The sequence below is a fragment of the Pristiophorus japonicus genome, chromosome 14 (genome assembly GCF_044704955.1).
Source record: "Pristiophorus japonicus isolate sPriJap1 chromosome 14, sPriJap1.hap1, whole genome shotgun sequence".
Taxonomy (NCBI): Eukaryota; Metazoa; Chordata; class Chondrichthyes; family Pristiophoridae; genus Pristiophorus; species Pristiophorus japonicus.
Window position 1 is genome coordinate 156,754,729 of NC_091990.1, and position 10,586 is coordinate 156,765,314.

A 10,586-nucleotide genomic window follows, 5' to 3' on the forward strand; every position below is an offset into this window, starting at 1 on the left:
CTTGCGATGCGTCTTCATATGGGGTCGGGTGTGTGTTACAATAGGCTAACGAATCGGGGATCTTGCAACCGGTCGCTTATGCATCCAAGAGTTTGTCCAAGGCCGAAAGGGCCTACAGCATGGTTGAAAAAGAGGCTATGGCATGCGTTTACAGGGTAAAAAAAATGCACAAGTACTTATTTGGCCTCAAGTTTGAGCTTGAAACTGACCACAAGCCGCTCATATCGCTGTTCTCTGAGAGCAAAGGGATTAACGCCAATGCCTTTGCCCGCATCCAAAGATGGGCGCTCACGGTGTCGGCATACAACTATGTAATCCGCCACAGACTGGGCACAGAGAACTGTGCAGATGCTCTCAGTTGGCTGCCATTGCCCACCACCAGGGTGGAAATGGTACAGCCAGCGGACTTGCTCATGGTCATGGAGGCATTCGAGAACCAAAAGTCCCCCGTTACGATCCGCCAGATCAGGACCTGGACCAGCCAGGATCCTTTACTGTCCTTGGTAAAAAATGGTGTCCTCCATGGGAGCTGGTCCAGTGTCCCAGCGGAGATGCAGGAGGCAATTAAGCCGTTCCACAGGCGCAAAGACAAAATGTCCCTGCAGGCGGACTGTCTGTTGTGGGGCAATCGCGAGGTCCTGCCCAAGAAAGGCAGAGATACGTTCATATGTGAACTGCACAGCACCCACCCGGCATTGTAATGATGAAAGCCATAGCCAGATCCCATGTGTGGTGGCCTGGCATCGACTCAGATTTAGAGTCATGCGTGCGCCAGTGCAACACTTGCTCTCAGCTGAGCAATGCACCCAGAGAGGCACCGCCAAATTTGTGGTCGTGGCCCTCCAAACCATGGTCGAGGATCCACGTGGACTATGTGGACCCATTTCTAGGCAAAATGTTTTTGGTTGTCGTGGACGCTTACTCAAAATGGATTGAATGTGCAATAATGTCTGTAAGCCCGTCCACGAAAGCCTATGAGCCATGTTTGCCACGCACGGCTTGCCTGATGTCCTAGTCAGCGACAATGAGCCGTGCTTCACCAGTGCTGAATTCAAGGAATTCATCACCCGCAATGGGATCAAACACGTCACATCTGCCCCGTTCAAGCCTGCATCCAACGACCAGGCAGAACAGGCAGTGCAGACCATCAAGCAAAGCTTGAAACGTGTGTCGGAAGGCTCCCTGCAGACCCAGCTGTCCTGAGTGCTACTCAGTTACCGCACCAGACCCCACTCACTCACTGGGGTTCCCCCAGCACAGCTGCTCATGAAAAGGGCACTAAAAACAAGGCTCTCTCTTGTCCACCCTGATCTCCATGATCACGTGGAAGGCAAGCGGCATCAACAAAGTGTGTACCAGACCGCGCAAATTTGTCACGCGATATTGAAATCAATGATCCTGTGTTTGTGCTCAATTATGGACATGGTCCCAAATGGCTCACTGGCACGGTCACAGCCAAAGAGGGGAGTAGGGAATTTCAGGTCAAATTGGCCAATGGACAAATGTACAGAAAACATTTGGACCAAATCAAATTGCAGTTCACCAACAGCTACGAACAACCCGAAGAAGACACCACCAACTTTGACCCTCCAACATACACACAAGTGGCAACTGACATCATGGTTGACCACGAAGCCGAACTCACCATCCCCAGCAGCCCGGCAAGGCCAGCTGCTCAACAGCCCAGTGAAGAACTAACCAACTCACCCACACCCGCATTTGTATCGAGACGATCGACAAGGGAGCGAAAAGCCCCAGGTCGTCTCACCTTGTAAATAAGTGTACTGTTCACTTCACGGGGGAGTATTGTTATGTATTTAACCCCTTGTAACCTGTATTACACTACCACCAGAGGGCCTACCTGTTGGAGTCCCGAGGTACCTGCACTCTGGAGTTTGATTAAAGGAGCTGAGTTCACATTTGCTCATTGTACACAGTACTCAGTTTCATCCTTTATTATGAGTGTACTAGTTCCCCCTTGCCCTAGCCCTGAACTTGCATCTTTTGAATACTCCCTATTTGAATATAGGGAATATGATTAAGAAGTTTGCAGATGACACTAAAATTGGCTGTGTGGTTGATAATGAAGAGGAAAGTCAAGGACTACAGGAGGATATCAATCTACTGGTCAGGTGGGCAGAACAGTGGCAAATGGAAATTAATTCGGAGAAGTGTGAGGTAATGCACTTTGGGAGGGCTAATAGGGAAAGGGTATACACATTAAGCGGTAGGCCACTTAAAAGTGTAGATGAACAAATGGACCTTGGAGTGCTTGTCCACAAATCCTTGAAAGTAGCAGGCCAGGTGTATAAGGTGGTTAAGAAGGCATACAGAATGTTTGCCTTTATTGGCCAAATCATAGAATACAAGAGCAGGGAGGTTATGCTTAAATTGTCTAATACTCTGGTTAGGCCACAGCTGGAGTACTGTGTGCCGTTCTGGTCGCTGTATTATAGGAAGGAGGTGATTGCACTAGAGAAAATGCAGAGGAGATTTACTAGGATGCTACCTGGAATGGAGAATCTTAGCTATGAGGACAGATTGGATAGGCTGGGTTTGTTCTCATTGGAACAGAGGAGGCTGAGAGGAGACCTCATTGAGGGGTACAAACTTTTGAGAGGCCTGGATATAGTGGATAGCAGGGACCTATTTCCCTTGGTGGAGGGGTCAATTACGAGGGCGCATAGTTTTAAGGTGGTTGTTGAAAGGTTCAGAGGGGATTTGAGGGGAGGCTTCTTCACGCAGAGGGTTGTGGGGGTCTGGAACTCACTGCCTGGAAGGGTGGTGGATGCAGAAACCCTCACCACATTAAAAAGGTGCTTGGATGGGCACTTGAAGTGCAGCAACCTGCAGGGTTACGGACCTAAAGCTGGTAAGTGGGATTAGACTGGATAACCTCTTGTTGGCTGGTGCAGATACGATGGTAAGTACTGCAGGGAATTGAATACGGCCAGGGTGATCTCCTGGATGGGTCGGAGAGGAATTTTCCCAGATTTTTTTTCCCCAATTGACCTGGGTTTTTATCTGGTTTTTGCCTCTCACATAGATCCAGTTGGGGTGGAGTGTAGAATGTTTCGGTGCAAGGGATGTGGCAGTTGTGTGGCGAGGACTGGTTGGGCCAGATGCTCTTTACCTTTCCGCCATTGTTCATAGGTTTATATGTAACCTTCAGGGCTGAGCGAGGACTGTGTGGCTCTTCGTCGGCCGGTGCGGGCACAATGGGCCGAAATGGTCTCCTTTTGCGATGTGGATTTCTATGTTTCTATTTTTCTCCAGTTTCCCTCTGATCTCCCCACTTGACCTCTCCATGCTCATCTTGTCCATGAGACCCACTTCCTGCTCCCTTGACCCTATTCCCACTAAACTGCTGACCACCAAACTTCCTTTTCTGGCTCCCATGTTAGCTGACTTTGTTAACGGTTCCCTCGCCTCAGGTACTGTCCCATCTTCTTCAAATCTGCCGTCGTTACACCTCTCCTCAAAAAGCAACCATTGACCCCACTGTGCTTGCCAGCTACCGCCCCATCTCCAACCTCCCTTTCCTCTCCAAAATCTTTGAACATGTTGTCTCCTCCCAAATCTGTGCCCATCTTTCCCAGAACTCCATGTTTGAATCCCTTCAATCTGGTTTCCGCCTCTGTCACAGTACCGAAACGGCTCTCATCAAAGTCACAAATGACATCCTTTGAGAGTGTGACCAAGGTAAACTATCCCTCCTCTTCCTCCTTGACCTGTCTGCAGCCTTTGACATGGTTGACCACTCTATCTTCCTCCAACGCCTCTCCACCATCGTCCAGCTGGATGGGACTGCACTCGCCTGGCTCCATTCCTATCTCTCTAACGTAGCCAGAAAATCATCCACAACAGCTTCTCTTCCCACTCCCGCATCGTTACCTCTGCTGTCCCACAAGGATCTATCCTTGGTCCTCTCGTATTTCTCATCTATATGCTGTCCCTTGGTGACATCATCCAAAAACGCGGCGTCAGTTTCCACATGCACGCTGACGACACCCAGCTCTACCTCACTACTACTTTTCTCAACCCCTCCACGATCTCTAAATTGTCAGACTCTTGTCCGACATCCAGTACTAGATGAGCAGAAATTTTCTCCAATTAAATATTGGGAAGACCGAAGTCATTGTCTTTGATCCCCGCCAGAAACTGCATTCCCTAAGCACTGACGCCATCCCTCTCCCTAGCATCAATCTGAGGGTGAACCAGACTGTTCGCAACCTAGGTGTCATATTTGACCCTGAAATGAGCTTCCTGCCACATATCCGTGGGCATAACTAAAACCGCCTATTTCCACCTCTGTAACATTGCCCGCCTCCGCCTCTGCTCATCTGCTGCTGAAACCCTCTAGACTTGATTACTCCAACGCACTCCTGACCGGCCTCCCGCATTCTACACTACGTAAACTTGAGATCATCCAAAACTCTGCAGCCCATGTCCTAACTCACATCTAGTCCCATTCACCCATCACCTCTGTGCTCGCTGACCTACATTGGCTCCTGGTTAAGCAATGCCTCGATTTCAAAATTCTCATCCTTGTTTACAAATCCCTCCATGGCCTCACCCCTCCCTACCTCTATAATCTCCTTCCGCCTCACAACCACCCCCCCCCCCCCCCCCCGAGATATATGCGCTCCTCAAATTCTGCCCTCTTGAGCATTCCTGATTATAACTGCTCAACCATCCGTGGCCGTGCCTTTAGATGCCTGGGCCCTAAGCTGTGGAACTCCCTCCCAAAACCTCTCCACCTCTCTACCTCTCTTTCTTCCTTTAAGACGCTCCTTTAAACTTACCTCTTTGAGCAAGCTTTTGATCCTCTGCCGTAATTTCTTCTTATGTAACTCAGTGTCAAATTTATTTATTTATTTTTTTGTCTTACAACACTGCTGTGAAGCACCTTGGAACATTTTACTAAGTACAAGTTGTTGTTATTGGCCCTGTGTTTTTCTCTGTTTTTTTGCCTCTCCCAGAAAATGACATGGCTGTGTGGGGAGGGGATGGGGAAGTGTCTAGTCATGATACCACTATGAGTGCCACAGGCTTGATGGACCAGCTGGTCTTTTCCTGTCCATCAATTTCATATGTTCGTTACGTGGGGAAACTCGGCAGCCAACTTGTGCACAGCAAGTCCCACAAATAGTAATGAGGCACATTCCCGATGATCTGTTTATTATAATGTTGGTTGAGCAATAAATATTGTCCAGAACATCGGGGAAATTGCCCTGCTCTTTTTCAAATAATGCCATGGGATCTTTCACATCCACCAAAAATTGGTGATTGTCGGAGAGGGCGGACAAGGCTGAAAGAATGCACCTCCGACAGTGCAGCATTCCTTCAGTATAGCATTGAAGCTAGTCTGGATTATGTGCTCATGTATTTGATGAGGGGCTTGAACCCATGACCTTCTGACTCCGAGATGAGAGGGGTACCACTGAGCTAAGGCGATTGATAACAACAATAATATCTTGCATTTATATCGCATCTTTAATGTAGTCAGCGCTTCACAGAAATGTAACAAGGCAAAAATTGGCATTGAACCTAAGAAGGAGGGGTGACTAAAAGGTAGATCAAATAATCATGTTTTAAGGAGGATCTTAAAATGAGGAGAGGGAGGTGGAGAGGTTTAGGAAGGAATTTTCAGAGCTTAGAGCCTAGACGGCTTAAAGCATGGCTGCCAATGGTGGGGCTATAGGAGTGGGGGATGCACAAGTGGGGAGCATAGAGGATCACAGAGATCTCAGAGGGTTGTAGGGCTGACAAAGATTACAGATATAGGGAGGGGCAAGGCCATCAAATATTTAAGCACAAGAAAGAGAACTTTAAATTGGAAGTGTCTGATATCCAGTTTGACAATATGGCCAAAGACATGGACCATGTCTTTCAGTAAAAAACTAAATTTACCCAGAGAAGGAGATTTCCCTCTGCTGAGGATGCTGAATCCCATCACAGGCGGGGCCACCTAATGTCACTTCTGATGGTTATGCAACACAACCTAGGTTGGCAAATTTGGTGGAGAGCTCACAATGGCTACGATGGTTGGGGGCGGGGGGGGGTGCGAAGTTAGTCCTACTGGATGCTATGCGCTTCCCTGATCTCAAGGACTCTCATCCACACATTATGGTGACCATTTATGACATTGATTCAAAAAGGGCTCAACAAGTTAGTGATAGGTACAAACTCTAAGTATACATGAAAAAAGCTTTGTAGAATTCATGCCCTATTGGAAAGTTAGGGAGATGAAAACAGGAAAAGGGAAAAATGCAAAGTTGATGCTGGAGGCCAACAGGCTGGTTAGGAAGAATGAATTAATGATTTATTGGAGTAAGATTAAAGGTCATTTGAAGGTTCTAGGTTTAGGCAAAGAAAAAATGATGAGGCATTTAATCTAGCTAAATTAGCATTCTTAACAGGAACCAAGTTCAACCAAGAACCAAGAAGAGCTGAAGTCAGATAAGGCGAGAGACGTGGAGGTAACAACCCAGCAGAGGGAAAGCAAAAACAAATCTCAGTGAGCTGTTGAGATAGCTGAGGTGCACCTGATGGGAATTTAGTGATGATGCAAAAAATGACAAGACTGTCAGCAAAATGTACTTCTATCTTCCAGATCTTGAGGCATATCCTGTTATTTCTGAGGATCTTAAAACCTTGAGAGAATTACAAATAATGTACCAGAATAAAGTCAGATTCCAGATACACAACCAGCTCCTGTATGCCCCAAGAGAAGGAGGACCCAGTAAGTGGGCAGTTCCCTCATGCCATAGAAGAATAACATTAAATAATTCCTATGGAGTATGCTGTGGAGCACATTGAGGGGCTGGAGCCAATAATTAAACATTAAAACAAACTAACTATTAACCCTGGGCATTTCAAGATATGGAGACCCACGTTCAAAAATGTCTAGTATACTGTAGATTTTAATCAGCTACCACTTGCCACAGGAGAGAAGCTTACCTCAGCCTTACCTCTCCGTCTCTCTTCTCCTTTAAGACATTCCTTAAAACCTACTTCTTTGACCAAGCTTTTGCTCACCAGTCCTAATTTCTCCTTATGTGGCTCGGTGTCAAATTTTATCTGATAATGGTCCTTAGGGTGTTTTACTATGTTAACGGTATCATATAAATGTAAGCTGTTGTCAGATATACAAGTAGACTGGCTGAAACCGGTGACTAAATCTAAGAGGGAGAACAAGTATATTCTCACAGTCAAGTGCCTTTTTTGCCATTATCTGAGGATATTGTGGAGGTTACCATCCATTCTGCTGATCAATCAGGTGTTTAGCAGATGGCGAGTTCCTCTGTGTATAGATTTCGACAGGGGTTTCCAGTTCACATCAGAAGTGATTGGATTTCAGATGCTCAAAGAGTAAAATACAAGCTTTATATTGCCTGCCATCCTCAATCCCCAGGACAGGTGGGAAGTGCTAATTGCACAGGAATCAGTCTCCTTAGGAAATATATATACTAGTGGAAAGGATTGGGATGTTAAATTGCTTCTGGTATTCATGGCTCTCACACCTACTCCCTGTAAATCCAATGGCGTGACTCCATTCAAGATCTAGAATAACAAGTGACCTTATCTTTACATCTCTTATAGGAGTCAGTGGAAACTAGAATCAATACTTCTGCCACCTGATTCCTAACACCTGGAACAATAACAGCAACACATAGAGGGAGTTTATGCATTTGTGCAAAAAACTACAAAGTGCAGTTGGATCAAAAAGCATGCCAAGCGGAATATCAAGGCAGTGATGAGGTGTTTTACTTTAAATAGAGCTTGTCAAACAAAGCAGCCATGATGTTCCTACTAACCTGGGAAGGACAATAATTAGTTAGTTATATTTATCCACTCCAGGGTACAACGGACATGATTTTTACGGCACGACAGCTGCAAAAAAAATGCAGGAACAGCACCAACCCTTGTACATGGCCTTCTTTGACCTTATAAAGGCCTTTGACACTGTCAACCGCGAGGAACTATGGAGCGTCCTCCTCCGTTTCGACTGCCCCCAAAAGTTTGTCATCATCCTCTGCCTGCTCCAAGACGATATGCAAGCTGTGATCCTGACCAACGATCCATCACAGACCCAATGAACATCCAGATTGGGATTAAGCAGGGCTGCGTCATCACTCCAACCCTCTTCTTGATCTTCCTCATTGCAATGCTGTAAGATTTCTGAATCTCTCTGGGCTTACATTTGACAGTGAGACAATTCTTTCCAAACAGTTAGAAGAGTTTATTAAAAACATACACACATGCACATTAGCAGCAGTAATCAGTTATCTTAAAAAAACACACACATGCACATTACCAACAGTTGTCAATTATGTCGTAACAGAGCTACAATGAGGTTATAATAACGAGTGATATACATTACATCCCTTTTGCTGGCTGGTTTGGACACACGGCTTGCTGTTTTAGCTGGTCTTCAGGGATGCCTCGTGCTGTGTGTCCAAGAGAGAGAAGAGAGGAGAGAAAAGTTCCTGGCTTGCGTTTTTTATATTCCTCAAGGCCATTGTCCTCAGAAAGTCTCCCGATTGGATCTTGGCTCCAGGGCAGCTCCTTATTGGCTTTCCTCACACATGTGGCTGTCTGGTCTGGCTCAGCCATCTCTGATTAGTTTAAATGGCTTTTCAATACACAAAACCCATGTGGCAGCTCTGGGGGCTTTTGTTTTGTTTCTTACAAAACTTAGCCCATGCTGGCAATCTGTGGGCTTCCATTTTATCTCAACACAAACAGACCTTTCCGTTAATCTACACTTTTAACATTTATACATATACATAATCAATTTAATCATTAATAAACACTTTTTTTCTTACAAACTCCCCACCTTGAGGGAGAAATATCCTTATTGACCCCTCATATGGCTTATCTCCTCAGGGATCACATATTATAGACATTGAGAGGGAGAGAACGAAAGGTGGATGGCCTGACTTGGTCCCCACCTCGTAAGGTGCAGGGGATTTAATAACAGTCCGATAACATCTCCAGCAGAGACTCTCCCCTTCCCATATCTTCAGTGCACTGTTGCTTCTCAAAGCACATTGATGATTGATAATGTTCGTGAGTCAAGCTGCAGCTCCCACTTCTCCATCTTCCCTCGGCTTCGGCCGTGACCAGTGTCATCCTGACAATCGTAAGGATCCGTAACATGGTCTGTGGGAAACAAGTGCAGTATTTACTCTTTGGCAGTTTTTAACTGATTAATGTGAAACCACTTCTTGTACTTAACACCCTTCTTCCCCGGTAACTGAATCAAATAAACCGTAGGGTTCAATCGGTCTATAACCTTATGTGGTCCCCACCACCCGGGATCAAAGGCAGCTTCTTTTTCCAAATAATTTGGAATCATTACTGAGTCTCCTACCTCGTATTCAAAGGGACGTACTTTCCTGTCAAAGTACTTTTTAAGTTGTCTTTTTGACTTCCCTAATTTGATGGCCACAAATTGATTGATTTGATCGGTGTGATCTACCACTTGTTCCAGCCACTTGGAACTACATGTTTTCATTGTTAGGGGACTCATCCCTGTTAGTGTTAGCTGGCCTGGTGTTCTCATGAACCTCCCCCTCATGGCCTGATATGGGGAGACCCCTGTTGTTCTATGAGGTGTGGATCTCATTGCCATTAAGCACATTGGCAGTATGTTAGCCCATTGAGTGAGGTGGGAGTGAAAGAGGGAGAGCAGTTCCTGACCCACCTCAGGAACACACACCACCGGGCAGGCGTTTGGCTTTCTTTTGAACATCAGCAACTGCTCATCTGAGTCAGGGGCAGTGGCTAGTATGGTATTGGGAGCCCAGGCTGTTGGTTGAGGAAGGGGTCTGCCTTCTTCATGCCAGGCGCTTACAACAGCATATGACCAGTATTGCTGCTGCAGGGATTTTAAGTCGAGGTGATCTGTTGGGGAGGCCTTGCTAACAGCATTGCAGGGCTCAACAGCATCTATCTCCCCATCAATCCCAGCATCCTTGGCTGCTCTGTCTGCTTTGGAATTTCCCTCACTATGTGGACCCCCTTTTCTATGGGCTGCTACCTTTCCTATGAAGCAGGGCTGGGATCGCGGTTTAAGGTATGACCAGAGCAGGCGTAACCAGGGCCCAGGGACCAGGGGCTTACAGTCTTTCGTACAACAGTCATTTTTTTGGTCTAGAGGCAAAGAGAGCATGGTGTTTATAGCATAGGCACCATCGGACCAAATATTCACAGGTCTATTTGAGGTTTCCTTTACAGCAGTTAGAAGTGCGGCAATTTCTGCATATTGTGAAGACTGTCTGTTGCATCTTCGCTGGGTGGTTCTTTCTGCCAATACCACAGCATACCTGGTATGAAGGGATCCTTCAATGTGATATGAGGACCCATCGATATAGACATCTGGGGCACCCTGTATGGGCTCGTTCTGCACAGGATGGGTCTCAAAGTTAATCAGGGGTAACGGACATTCATGCGGGTCCCCCTCATAAATCAGAAATTGTGGCAGCAAGGTGGTGGGTTTCCATAAATTCCAATGTCCATTTGCTGAGGCGCTGCGAGGAAACTAGCGAATCTCAAGGTTTCATCAGTAGTTTCAGAGG